We start from the raw sequence: 15092 nt of genomic DNA on the forward strand, positions 1-15092 counted from the left end.
CTCCTAGCACATTTGTGTTCACAGTATTTTTCCATTTGATCCCTTCTCTCTCCCTTTTCTCCTCTTTTTGCAGCTTTTCCCTACCCTATAATCACTACGACAACAAAGGAAGCTTCGTTCCCGCTAGACAGTGGAAAGGTTTCACTGGCAATGCTAAAATATCTGTGTGTTTTCCCCCCCACTTTATTGTCTGTTGTCACCAGGAAATATGAGTAAAGAAAAAAAGCTTGATTGAAAATCAGCAAAGAAGAGAACAATTACAAAGAGGAGAAAAGAACTCACATCCGCCCGTGACAGCAATCATCACTGATCTCTGCTGTCATTTTTACTCCACAGTAAATAATTCATCAAAAGAAACAAAGGGGAAACAAATATGCAAATAAACCCCAAAAAGGCCAGTGACATCGGCCTAATACCACAAGGGAAGAATAGCAGTGGATTATCATCATGGCAGGTTATGACTGTGATGAATCTGAATTTTTCTTGTTTCATCTATCTTGACAGTACTGAAGTCACACATACACACAGGGGGGAAAAAAACCTGGAGGGATTTGAGGGTTTGATTGAGGAGAGGAGGGAGGGGAGGGATTAAGGACAAGGGGAATGGAAGGATTGGGTGGAGGGGCAGGGGGGTAGTAGACATCGGAGGGAAGAAGAAAGAGATTTGGGAGGGGATGGAAGGAAAGGAGGGAGGGAAGCTTTTGAGGGTGTATTCGACAGTACTGTGAAAGGTAGCCATCAACGGCTTTGATGAAAAGTGCAGGCCTTCTAAAGCTTAGGAGTGACAGCATATGATTTGGTCAAAGCATGAAGCTTTTCAAAGGTAGACATTCTCACTCCCATTCATCTCTCTCAGGTTGAATATAACTTTTGGGCTGAGCTCTGGCAAAATTCTGAATTGGTTTGACAGATTGACTGCATATTGTCCCTGTGACTTACTGACAGTCGGCTGCCTGGAAATGTAGACATCTCGAAATGAAAGGGGATTATATGTAATGTTTCAACAGCACTAAGATCACAGGGTATTCAGAAAGACACATTTTGTATCTAGAAAGTGACACAAAATATGTATGTCCTGTATACTTTAAAGAAACCTAATCATCATTGCCCTGTTTCTCCAACAGCAGCTATACAAAACACCAAAATGTAAGAGTAATAGCTTTGAATGGATTTCCAAAACTGAAATTTCAGTGTTAAAGACGTACAAAAAGACATCAAACACTTTTTTTACATGTTATAAAAGTCAGTCACCCTTAAAACTAACTTCATCACTCCTGCAAATGCACCTCTTGTGTATGTTATGCAGCAGAGTGTGTGTTTCCTACATTTGGTCACATACTCTTCTTGGAGTGGTGCTTGAGGCTTATTAGCAGTTTGGCTTGGTAATGTGACAATATGGACAGGCTTTCTGTGCCAACAGTCGTTAAAATCAAGGGCCGAGGTTTACAGTCCCAGGTCAGTGATAATAGGCAACGAGTCTGTCAGATGATACCACTGTGTCATTTTCATTCACATACATAAATACATAATGTTTGAAATTACATGCAATTTAACACCTACGCACACAGATGGACAAACACACACTCGTGATGCTGCTCTTACATGTAAAAGCATGCACAAAATTGAAAACACATGTCTGTGAAGCTCTGGTCCGGCAAATGTGTATAGCTCTCTCTCTCATACACACACACACAGATAATAGTGTCTAATTTAGGCCCTCATATCTGTAGGGTTCTCCAGAGGACTACATTTCATCAGGAATACACCGATGACCTACATACTAGGAATACACAGACACACACACACACACACACACACAGTAATATATCCACAACATGCTTCAACACTGCCATACATCCCTAGACTATAGGGGTCTGCATGCAGACACATATAGTTCACTCCCCATACACGCTGGGTGCAACTTCTCACACCTAATCAGTAGCACATAAATGCAGAAGTGTAAACATGCCTCAAGTCAATGTATATGTGCTTCCATTCACCCACCGTAAACACACACACATACACACTGACTGTATGCAAAAAAAGCTATGAACTCACATCCACATTAAAAGTTTGAAACATATCCAAACAAAGACAAGAACAAATATATATGTGCATAACAAGATTAACAAAAAATCTATTCGGGTTATTGTTTTTATCCTGACATGATCATTTCAGCGCTCACCAGAAAACTCTTTGTAATGCTGCTTCGTTTAGGACTCCAACCGAAACAACATTCAACATTGCGGTTGATTTCCACTTTGAGTGGTCCTGCTGTCCTGCTTGGGGCAAATCTTCCAATAATGTGATACAGAAACTGCACCATGTTTCTGCTGAGGAGGACTGCGATTGCTGTATCGATGCTGTATTATGCATTCTGCTGGCACCAGACAGACCTCCAGTCATCATTCATCATTCATGGGCATCGTCTGTCAGCATTTCAGTCTATGGCCAAGAGGACCTGACAAAGAATGACAGTGAGCAAGAGAAAAAAGGAGGAAAATGTAACTAAATGCACCAGAAGGCCTGATTCATACACAGTCACCAAACACTAAGAAAGAGATTAAGTCAGAAACACTGACAGAATGAAAAATAAGGAGATAGAGTAAAATGTCGACTTTTATGAAGGAGAGAGGAAAGAAGAGTTGCCTGCGAAAAAAGACATATATTATTTCTACGAAACACATCCTGAAATCTTGAAAAGTGAAAAAACATATTCATCAACAGGTTAAGAAGACATTTAGAGTCCCTGCAATAAGACTTTTGGCAATAGTTGGAGACACAGGCAACGACATTTATGGGTGGCTGTCTGCTCAATGCCATGCTTATAAATGGCTAAAGGAACCTGACTCATACATCTTATTGGTTTAGAGAAGAAGGAACTGAGGTTGGGACCACAAATGATGCAGAAATAGACATTTGAACCAGCATGGAAACACATTAACTATTTTCACATTTATGGGTGGTTAGAGGACCTGACTCATACATGGTGGCGTCTATACTTCCTTTTAGCTCCAAAGCTTAAAATTTATAGCAATAGCAGCTTTTGGAGCTGATGTTGGACCACAGGTGATGGCGTACTCATTGGATTGTAATATACTGTATTTCCAATTGAAGCAGACACACTGCCTTATCTGTGATGTTTATGCAACAAATGAAAGATTCTAATTACGTTTCCATCACTCAGTAAAGAGCATATTAGGATAACTGATAGGAATCTAATTGAGACACAGAAGTTATTGGATGTTACTAAACAAGTATCAACTTTTCAGGCTTTAGGCAATATTTTATTATACTGCTTCCTCTTGAACTAAAGCAACCTCGGTTATGTGTAGAAACATCGATTCCAGCTTCACTCCCTAAATGAGTATACAACACATTCACAGCCTATGATTATATAATTATCTGTTGCCTCAGTAAATCACTCTAATTATAGGCGCACTGCATGCGACAACTGAATGAAATGCAGGCTGTGTTTTCATGTACATAAATTGAGCTCGTAGAATCAAAAGATTCTGGTGTCATTTATTTCAATAATAGCACGGACTGTTTGAGGCAATGCATCTGAAGGTTTGCACATTAGTAAGATAATCAAGATGCTGATGCTGATTAAATGTGAAAATATTGGAAAAACTGACACAAGACAGCTTTTTGTCTGTCTGCAAGGGCGATGACATTCATTCCTACTTTAATAATCAAAAGCACAGACACTCGTCTGCTGAGACTTATACTGACCTTCTGAAGCAAAAAGGCGCAGCCTGAAAGTTCTGCTTGTGCCACAATATTACAAATTTTCTAACAACAATAAAATTTGTTTTTTTTAGACTCTTATAATCTTTGTAGAGGTAAGTTTTAGTTTCCACTGACAGCTGACTTACAGCTACCTTTCTTCAAGCTACAACCACTATTTGGGATTGTCAGCATCCTTTACATCGAGTTCCAGACGCTTCTATTAGGGCTAAAGTTTAAGTTGTACGAAGATAATACTAATAGATACAGGTTGTCCTTTGTTCCATCTGTTCTTCTTTTTGTTTGTTTTTCTAACAGTGTAGGATATTTGGACCTTGTATTGTGTTTTGTACGATGTACTATAATTATGTATTGTGTTGTGTTGGTCTACTGTCTGCTAAGAAAATTGCCTTGTGGGGAAAGGTTTTACTTTTGTACTCTGCCTTTCAAAGATGGCCTCCAGACAGATTTCTTTCCACATATAAGTGCATTAATCAAGGAACAGTTAATAACACATTTTAGCTAGTGCACGACAACATGCCCAGTCTGGAGTGCTTCAACGGGATTGCTGAGGTTGATAAGAGAAATGTCCTGACATATATTGGATGGACTGCCATGTAGTTTGGTACACAAATGTCATGTCCCCATCAGGATTTGAACAGATTTTTATTGATTTCTTTTAAACTGGCACATAAAATTAGGGATTTTTTCTCTATCCAATTGTTGTTAACATGCTAGCATTTAGAACGTCTGTGATGATGTATAGTCTCATAGACATACAAACATGACCATAGATTTTCTTTACATTGTTTCCCTTTGCTTTGTTCATTTCAAGCATCATTTCTAGTTTAAAATCATAATTTATTCAAAATTATTTCTACATTACATCAATGTTAAAGCAGCTACATATAAAAAAATATTTAAAAATTAAAGGTATCCCAAAGTAACAAAACTGTACAAATGAGGACCTTTAGTTACAGTTACACTGTTGTTTTTCTTTATGTACTCCTGTCTGCAAAAGTTAACAACACAAACTGAATGTTATGTAATGAGGTAAGTTGCAAATGAAAAGTATTTATCTGAAATAAGAAACAAAGAAGAGGGAAATTTAAAGCGCAGTCAGACAGAGAGTAAGAAGAGGTTGAGTAGAACAAACAGCACTTTGTAATCACACATTCACAATGTGCTACCAAAGAGCTCAGCTACTGTTATGTAAACCAGGATGAAACATTCATAGCCAAAAACCTCATCGGACTATCGACCCATTGAGATTGTGCGTGAAAGACGCATATGGAGGGCCGGCTACGATCTGAATCTCATCCATAAAAACAGGAATGCTTAGAAAGGCTCAGTGTGTTAGACAGATGTCAAACTTACTGAATTACCGGTACACTACTTAAGAAACACTTTTACTGGTATGAACTGAAAAATGCTTCCAGAGAAACTAAAGTTGTATTGATAGGGATTGTTGGGTAGAAGGGAGAAGATGAAGGGCAATAAGAGGGGTATATAAGAGGGGAGAATGGAAGAAAATACAGATAGGGATTAGGCAATAAAAAGACAGATGAGATCAAGAGACCGTTCTGACACGCTCAAGCAGCCAATGCTTTCTGTGAGCCTGGGAGCAGCTGAGCTGAGTGGTTGCACACACTCCCACATGCACAAACACACACACACACATATGCACCAAATTGTGATGTGGTTAGCCGTGACTTTGTGTCTGACTGGGTGTATATATGAGATGTTTAGAAAGGGGCTGTACTGTAGGAAGTTGTGCCAGATCCCCAACACCACACCCCGCCACCATAAGGAGTAGGAGACTTAGTGGGCTTTTGGCTTCTGTTGTGGTTCCTTTAATTCTCTCCCTGTCTTTTTTTTCTGTCTCTGACTCTCACTCAATCTCTGTCCTAGCTGTCTGTCTGTTTCTCAGTCTGTTTCTCAACGCTCTGCTTCCCTTTGGCTGTTTCTCCGGATTTTCTTCTCTCTATATCCATCGATCTTTCTCTCATCCTTAAACCATTCATCCTTCACTTTCTTCAAGGCAATACACATCCGTGAATAACATTTGAAGTTATCTAATGTCATGAGTCCTGCATGTTACAAATCAAATAGGAAGGCGCGACTCAAGAGCCAGCAATCGAAATTCAGTCGTGGAAAAAAGAACATGACAAGAACTTGGGCAGTAAAAAAGCAAACTTTTTACAAAAAGCATCAGTAAAACCTGTCCTACAAATGACTAAAGAACCTGATCTTTTACACATGTGTGAGCCAAGATACTGTAATTTGACCACACGGGCAGTTTAGTTTATGACTGTAATAAATATGGGAACGTCCTGTCAGATAAACCACAACACTCATACGGTGGTGTGGTGTGGTGTGATCATACGGTGGTGGGCTTTGTTAAGGTTTTGGGCTTCTGTTGTGGTTGCTTTGTACCTCGATGCCATTTTTTTCCTCTAAGATTATCCTGGCATTTTTCATCAATCAACTTCTTCTCTGTTTCACCCTGCTTTCTTTGAATATGACTTAATTTTCCTTTAATAACTTATAACTGACTATGAGCAATAATCACATTTGTTCCTTTAGTTTTTCTAATGCTTATTGCTACACAACTTTTTTTCTTCCTTTCTTCCTCTTCTCCTCATCTTTATTTTTTCTTTTTTTAAACTTAAAAAGTTTTAACCTGCCTTTTGCAACACTGGTCGGCTCAAGACTCTGATTTTTCAGTAAACCTATGTGTATACACCCACACCTTCCACACAGAAGCACTGAAGCACACAAATACAGAGAGCACCACGGGTGCATTTGTACACACATGGAACCTGACAGTCTCATTTTCTGCTATACACACGCAATCTTCTAACCTTCTATCAAGTGACCCTGCATGCCTTGTTCACCCATTTCCTACACCTCAAACACTCGCACGGCAACTTAATTAAACCACACTTAAGTCTAGATTGTTCAGCTGGGTTGTTTGAGAAAAAGTGGACCAGGTATTAATCATGTCGTGGGGCCATAAAACTGTTTACACAGACACATTGTGGGGTCTTCTCTTTCGTGTGGGGGACAGATGGGCAGATATTTTTAACGCTAGGCTAAACCTAGCATTGGGTCAAGTGTCTAACTGGAAAAAGCTTCATACAAACGTGCATATGTGTGTGTGAATTACAAAAGGTCATGGCTTCTTTTGCATTGGCTCTTTTTCCTTGTTGTGAAAATGAAGTGACCTTTGACCTATTAATACATTCTAAAGCTACCCTTACTTGCCTCCTGCCCATCTTTCATTCATTTGGTCCCCTGATTTTTTTCTTCCTATTTCTCTGGCTCTCTGTCTGTCTGTCTGCGTGTACCTCACTCTCTGTTCCCTAATGAAATCTGTTCCCGGTGGGGTAAAGGGTCAGAGCCCCAGATACACACATGCACACGTAAACACCAAGCCGTGGAGGGAACACATACATACACATGCGGATAGGACACATGCAGACATGCACACATCCGTGTGGATAAAAGGATAGACCCCCACCAACATTGCTACAGCCACACACATACACAACACACACAGACACACACTGACCCAGAAATCCCCTCTCTATTATGCAGAATATCAGTTGGCTGATGGTAGAGCTGATTATGCAGCTACCCTCTGCTAGCCCACAACTCCCTGGTGGATATCTGCCTTTAAAACTCCAATCCCAAATGTCTTTTTAGCATATCAATAGAGAATTATATATTCCTAAACAGTGGGACTTACATACATACAGTTTTTCACAACTTTCTCATCTCATAATGTCACAGTGTGAGTCGGATTTTTCTTTGTTTTGTTTTTTTAATGTGTGTGCAAACATTCCACACAAAACACACTCGAAAGTAACATTTAGCCGTCACACTGATGTAAAGACTACAGAGGTTTTCTGTCATGATTTCCTTCTCCCTCTGTCACCATAAATATTGCATAAGCAAATTCAGACATGTTATTTTCTGAATTATAATACGTTTTTGTTTTGTTTTTTTAAAGTGTGTGGCAAAGTCTGGAATCTTAAACCTTGTTTATCATTGGCCATGTGATGCTGGGCTTGGGTAAATGTAATCCACCAGACCACATGACTTCAGCAGGCTGGTCAATGCTCTGTGCCAGCACTACAGCATGTAATATATATACACTGCATAGAAAATACAAACACTTACGTGCAAAACAGTCCCAGTTTAATCAGTAATATTAAATATTGGTTATTTACTCAAAACATTTAGATTATAAAAATGTAAATTGTACAAGACTGCTTGCATAAAACTTTTATTAGATAAGTAAAATATAAATATTAAAGACTACTGATTTAGCAAACTTCAAATCACTAACTGTATTACAGTTGTATATGTGGGTGGTTGTGGCTCAGGAGGTAGTGCGGGTCAGCTGCTAATTGCTAGTTTGGTGATTTAATACCCTGCTCCCTGTGGCCAGTGTGATTTTACAGTTAGAAAAGAATAATTATGGTCCTTCTATTCTCAATTTTCACCCTCCTTGTTCACATTTTAATTTTATTTAATGCAAGTTTCCTTAATTTAAATAGGCTATTATACTTGTGGACTCTAACAGAAGAATTATCATGGCAAACTAGAGAGAGAGAAATAAAAAAAAGTCCACCCTCAAATAAATGGCTTGATAACTTCAGAATTAAAAAAACCTGACCCTCAGTGTTTCTTGCTGCCTACTCCATTTATAATAAATGTAAAAGCTCAATGTGATGTGCAAATGAGTCAGCAGAAACACAGTAACTAGCTCCAGATCGCTCTGCATATGCACTGGCTTTCCTTGGCATCAGAGGGTTGGATTTATAGATTGGTGCAATGTAGATGAATGGAGTAGTGACCCTAAGAAAGATTGCATGCTAAGCAAATAAGAAAGGTAATCTTGGTTTGTGTGTGTGTATATGTGCATGGCCATATATGTGACTAGTACACTGCCACATGTTTGTATATCTGTCTGTTCATGTGTGCATGAGCATGTCTGCAAATTTGTGTGTGTGTGTGTGTGTGTGTGTGTGTGTGTGTGTGTGTGTGTGTGTGTGTGTGTGTGTGTGTGTGTGTGTGTGTGTCTCTGTGTTTTTACGTATGTGTGGTTTTGCTTGCTTTATCGTGATGAGATATGAATACAGCCCCTCTTGCACTTCATTAATAATGCTATGCGTTGCCATTCTGCATGTTTTAGCTCGGTAATTGAAAGGCCATCTGTGGTCTACTGGGGAGGTTTAGTAAAGGGTAAACTGCGTGGCTCGTTATTTTAGGTGAAGGAAGCCCTCGGAGGCCAAAGCAAATTAGTTTGTGTCCAGTTTAACCTTCAGAAGAGTCAATTACAGGAGGTAAGGCGATTGCAACCATGTTCTTCAGGACTTTTTGAAGAATTGCTTATATGTTCTCAAAGAGCAATAATAAAACAATGTCAAATTGACCCCGTGGCTCAGGCTAAACTAAAGCACATACTACTTTGTCAAAAAGACAATATGCAAAAACAAAGATAACTGATTACGCCAGGTGTGCACGTGTGGGTGTGCACGTGTCTGCTTTAATATGTCTGTAAAGACTATAAACATGGAAGCGGACATGACCCGCACGTCTCAGCAGTTTCCTGTGTAAGCTGTAAGCTGTGCTCTGTGTGTGTGTGCGTGTTCTCTCGTCACTCGGGTCTGCAGAAAAGCCCTTTTCACTCTATTATTGTGTCTCAAAGTCTGTGCACCAGCCCACGTGTGTCTGTCTTCGCATTCGTCTCCTGTCACCCGCAATCCTCTCTACATCATTAGGACCTGGCAGGGGTTTTTCTGGTCAAAGTTCACCCTTTCAAAGGTGGGCAGCGATCAGGTCAGGTTTGGTGTGAGGTGACAGTGAACAAGCACAAAGCTGTAGCACTGACACCTCTGAGGACTCGGGAAACATCCAAAATGGACAGCAACTTCAGTGTAATAAGAAAAGGGAAAGAAAAGGTAAAAGCTAATAAAAAATTAGTAAATGACTTATATTATTTTAAGAAAATCACATTAGTAATTGTGGCATTTCAGGCTCACTGTCACACAAAGCAATGCACACCACAACCCTCATAGTAGCATGAAAGTAAATAAAGTACTCTCTCTGTCTCTGTCTTCCAGATACCTTTAGTTTGTTGTTTTATGTTAACTCCAATCTTAATAAACCCCTTTCTTTGGTTTATTTAGTGGTAATCATTGTACGGACAGCGTCCTGTCACATTCCCTGCCCCTATGGAGGCATGTTGTTAAAACAATAAACATCTGTACAAAGAAGAATGAGAAAAAACTGTCTGAAAGATGACTCATTCATCTTGTGTCAGTCTGTGTTGGAGAAAGGAAGAAAAAAAAAGACTTGAAAGGGGAGGAAGTTCAGGTTCACCCTGGAATTAAGAATAGGGCATGTTTAGCTTACATACACAGAGACATCTGTTAACATCCACACACCAACACAGCAGTTCCCTCACACTAACACACTCACTCTAACACTGCCAAAACAAATATTTCACACAAGCACTAAGTCAACCTATTCACCCAGTCCCAGCAGTTAAAAGCAAAGTTTTGCCCTCCGGCTAAACTCAAGCTTGACCATAAGCGAGCCTGCTCTTTCAACTCATTTTATTGAATTCCACTTCACTGCTGTATTTTTATTGTTTTTATTTTGTTTTCTATACTGCTGCATTCTGTTTTGACGTTTGACAACTTGGGAAGACTTGGTGAAATAAAATTACGCCGTGTGCCAATACATTCTTTTTTTGTCTTATATTTCAAGACATTGTGTGGTTATGCTTTATTGCTATCACATTTCTGGATATTTGCAGCGATGATTACGGCAATGAATGTATGCCGCTTCAAGTACACATAATAGTGCTGTTAAACACCATATGCAAAAATGGTGAAGTGCCATCCAGTATACCACAGCAGTTTATCGCTTCAGCTATAGCTGCACAGACGAGGGTTTTGGTCTTTGAAATGTAAAAAGGAGATAAGAAGGTGAGTATGCTATAAAAGGCACTGACGAGTCTCTCTCCCCTTTTCTGCTTACAGATGCAATATTTGACATGCACAGCATATGCAAACATAAATTTACAAATTGTGCATGCCATATATGAATGCAAGTGTTGTTTACACAATGACTCACAAAAACCATCCAATGACTAATGAAGCATAATGAAGCTCTGAGTAGATAAAATACCACGACTGAAGAGTAATGTAATGGCATCCAGCGGGACAAAGCTAAGACCTACATCTGATGCTTTCCTTTTTTTTGTCAGTGCAGTGGCAGCAGCCTCTGTCTAATCATCTTGTTTCTGTTTAGTTTTTTTAGGAGGGAGTGCATATTCTTTTTTCACAGTCTCATTGTTCAGATTGAAATCTCTTTAAATCCTGTTACAAAACACATCCAGTTTGAAAACACGTGCAGACGGGTATGTTAGGAAAGAATATTTAGATATAGACTCTAATAAAGCTGTATGCCTTTACAGAGTGTGTGTATTTACGTCATTTCTGAGCCACCTTTGATCATCCTCGGCAGCCTCGCCTCTGTCAGTGCGCCCCAGGGTGGCTGTGGCTACAATGTAGCTTGCCATCATCAGTGTGTGCATGGGTGGATGACTGGATGTATAAAGCGCTTTGAGGTCCTTAGGGACTAGTAAAGCACTATACAAATACAGGCCATTTACCATTTACAGGCCATCCTTTATTTTTTATTATTCCAGCACATTCTATCACGGATAAGTCATGTATGCTGAACTACTCACGAGAGAAAATCAATAAACCTTTGATTTCACTTCACATAAACATGAACTCTTTGTGACTCCAGCGTGTCTGTTGGTGGCCAAGAGGGCTGGGGGTGGCGCTGTTAGGTTAGTGGTGGTGATGGGGGTGGGGTATTGAGTGGGTGCATGTGTATGAATGTATGCCCATCTCCCCAGATGAACAGGATGTGGGAGGTCAAAAAGGAGAGGGTCAGAAGTCAAGCCTGACTAAATAATAACCAGATACTCTTTTCAGTAATAAACACATGCACACACACACACACACACACATATATGCACTCACAGAAACACAGACACACACATTGTCAAAACGCAACTCTATATGTTGTTATTTTTGAAAAGTCTGGACAGTGTCTTCCTTTGTGACCTCCTTACACAAAAACACACTTGAATATGCTCTGTTTCTTTGCCTGTGTCTTTGACACTTAGACACCCACCTTCACACACACATGCACACACATGCACACACCACACACGCACATGCACATGAGGAGCAACATAGAGGATTGGAATAACCAGGGTGTCCTCATAAGAAAAACAAGTCTAATTTTACATCAACTAGCAAATACTCTGTTCCACCTGCATTCTCTGGGAATAGTGCATGCTGACCTCAAACCTGGAAACATAATGGTTGTGGAACGCCATCAGTATCCCATCAAAGTTAAAGTTATTGACTTTGGCCAAGCACGTCCCATATCTAAGTGATTCCTGGTTCCTGAGAGCAGACGGTTTGGTACAGAGAGCCTAAAATTATGCTTCGTATTCCATTTAACCCTTTAAGACCTACCATAGAACCAAGTCCACCAGTTTCGGGCAGGTAATGGCGGACATGCGAAAGTTCGCGATGACGTCTAGGAAATGTTATGAACAGCTGATCGGATCGGCAAAGCGTGTTTATGGAATATTATGTATTTGTTGCTGCAAGTGCTTTTTATGCAGTTTTTGCATACCTATATGTGGAAGGAAACCGTGACCTAGGACAAGCTGATGGCATCACAACACTGGAGGTTCTCCAGCATCTATTCTATGACACTGACCTCTCTACGAGTTCCCTTTGCATTGACATTAGAAGGACAGAGGGAGAAAACCTTGTGATCTCTCAGCAGACTTAAAATTGGAAACAAGAAACACCACACAAAATCAATCTCCTGCAATCCCCAGCATTGTTTCTTTGACCCCAGACAAAAGTAAACATTCAATTTAAAACCACAAACAGGGATTGGAAAAAGCAATTAACAGCAAAATTACAGATGCATTCCAGTGCAAATGCTTATCCACATTGTAAAACCCAATACTCAATTAAATCTGATTACAACAGTTTAATATTTTAACAAAAAAAATTATTAAGTTGCTCCAACAATTATCACCTTGGCTTTTTTTTTTCACTTCCCCCACCCCAACCAGTCACTGCTGTGACAACAATCTGGTTCTGCCAGAGGTTTCTTCCTCTTACAAGCAGGTTTTTCATTCCTACTGTGGGTAAATGCTTGCACATAGGGAATCGTCTGATTGTGGGGATCACCAATATTCTACAGGAACAAGCAATTCTTGTGAAAATTTAAAACAAAATAGACTAAATGACAAAAAAAACAACCAACAAATCTGGTCTTGAACTTCGGCAAAATTTTGGTGAAAATCCATTCAGTAATCACTGGGTGAAGTTCTTACCAATATTCGAAGCAGAGCAGCAGGTCTTGTGAATTATTGAGGGACATAACATCATTTCTGCACATCAGTCCTTCAGCCAGACCTTGCACAACCAACACGTTCTCACTCCCAAAGCGTAACATTTTACGCTAGGTGACAAATCGTCAACATATTACGTTTTCGGCTACCCACCACGTTCCTAAATGACGACCTCGGAAAAAAGAGGAAATATGAGAACCGTCTGGACTGCATCTACACATGTTCGCTCTTTTTCTTCAAATCGCTTAGAAACACGCTATTTAACACCATTAAAGTCCTGGTTAAGGTCAGGAATAAGGTTATGGTCAGGGCTAGGTATAAGGTTAGGTTTAGGGCTGGAATACAGGGCTGGAACGACTATTACCGCGGGAGCGTCATTGCACTGGATCCCAGCCATAGCCCGCCGCGTACCACAAGAACGCCGAAGGTCTCCTTTCGCGTTCCTCAGGAACGCCGCGGGATGTGACAAAACGTCGACATGTTACGCCTCGGGAGTGAGAACGCTCTGGCACAACACATTAAGACAGATAACTTGAATACAATTTACTGTTTATGTCATGTTAAATAAACCAGCTTTAAGCATCAACTAATTGTTGTTTGTCATTGTTCCTTCCCCTCAGTCTCCTAGTAGGTGTATCTGTGGTATTGATTTAAAAATTCTAAGTCGCCTCATTTTTAAGTGATCCCATTCACAAACGGGTGTGCTCTGTTCCACCTGCCTGAGCAGATACCGCCACAGTGTCAAAATGAAACTATTGTAATTTTGACAAAACTATTTTAATGTTATATAACAAGTTATATAAGGTATATAAAATCACTGGACACTTTGTACCATTGTAGCACGAGCTTGGACACTCTTTTACATTAAGTACTGGCACAGATTCCACAAGATGCTGAAAACATTCCTCTGAGTCCTTACTCTGACATGATAACATCACACCATCGATGCAGATTTTCAGCTACAAATCTGTGATAGAAATCTCCTGTTCTGCCACATCCTGAAGGTGGTCCTGTTGGATTAAGGTCCGGTGATTCTGTAGTCCATGTGAGTACAGTGAACTCATCATGTTCAGTAAACCATTGGGAGATGATTTGAGCTTATTAACAAAGTGTTGTATCCTCCTGGAAGCAGCCATCAGAATATGAGTACACTTTAGTCACAAATTAATTCCGTTCTAGCCACTTTGTCACAGGGATGGCTACGACCAGCAACAACACTCAGGTAGGCCGTTATAAATGATGTTCAATTCGAAGAGGCTAAACGCGTGCCAAGAAAATATCTCCTACACCATTACACCATCAACACTAGTGTGAACTAGCTTGAGAACTTTTGATTGCTGGATATTTTCTCTTTTTCCAACAGTTCTCTATAAACACTGGAGATGTTTGTGTGGGTAAATCAGCAGTTTCTGAAGTATTCTGAACAGACAAAACCCATACCAGGTTCAAAGCCAGTTGATCAGGTGTACTTAATAAAGTGTCCATGAATAAACATGAAAAATATTTGAAATATTTCTCTTAGGTAGTGAAAAAACCAGAAACAATTAAAAAGACAACAATAATTCTAGCTTGTCTAAAGTAGTGCTGAGCGTCTGCTGACTTTGAATCATAATCTGATCGGTGATCACGTACAGTTGGTAAGACAGGCTTCCACTGTTTCTGTCACTGGCAGAGTTTTCTCAGCCTCAACCTGCGACTTTAAGGCTTTAATATGACAACAAAATGTAATGCAAAGTATTTACATGTCTCTGCTAATACATAGTGCAGCTATTTTCTCTACAGCACAATTACCCATTGCATGGTATGGTCTCAAACACAAAGAGTGAAATGTTACAATTAACCCCATAGTCTGGGTTAGTTGTAACATATCCTGGGGTGAAATGTAACA

General features: G+C 39.8%; 1 long non-coding RNA gene across 1 annotated transcript in view; it reads right to left on the bottom strand.

The window, feature by feature from the left end:
* LOC102203192 (uncharacterized) overlaps nucleotides 1-15092 on the bottom strand; it is a 115198-nt gene that overhangs the window by 24221 nt on the left and 75885 nt on the right. Inside the window, exon 3 of the long non-coding RNA XR_312029.1 lies at nucleotides 2186-2461. This is a non-coding gene — a long non-coding RNA (uncharacterized LOC102203192). The remainder of the gene's footprint in view (nucleotides 1-2185; nucleotides 2462-15092) is intronic.

The sequence above is a fragment of the Pundamilia nyererei genome, unplaced genomic scaffold, assembly GCF_000239375.1.
Source record: "Pundamilia nyererei isolate P.nyererei 1_Seehausen unplaced genomic scaffold, PunNye1.0 scaffold00146, whole genome shotgun sequence".
Taxonomy (NCBI): domain Eukaryota; kingdom Metazoa; phylum Chordata; class Actinopteri; order Cichliformes; family Cichlidae; genus Pundamilia; species Pundamilia nyererei.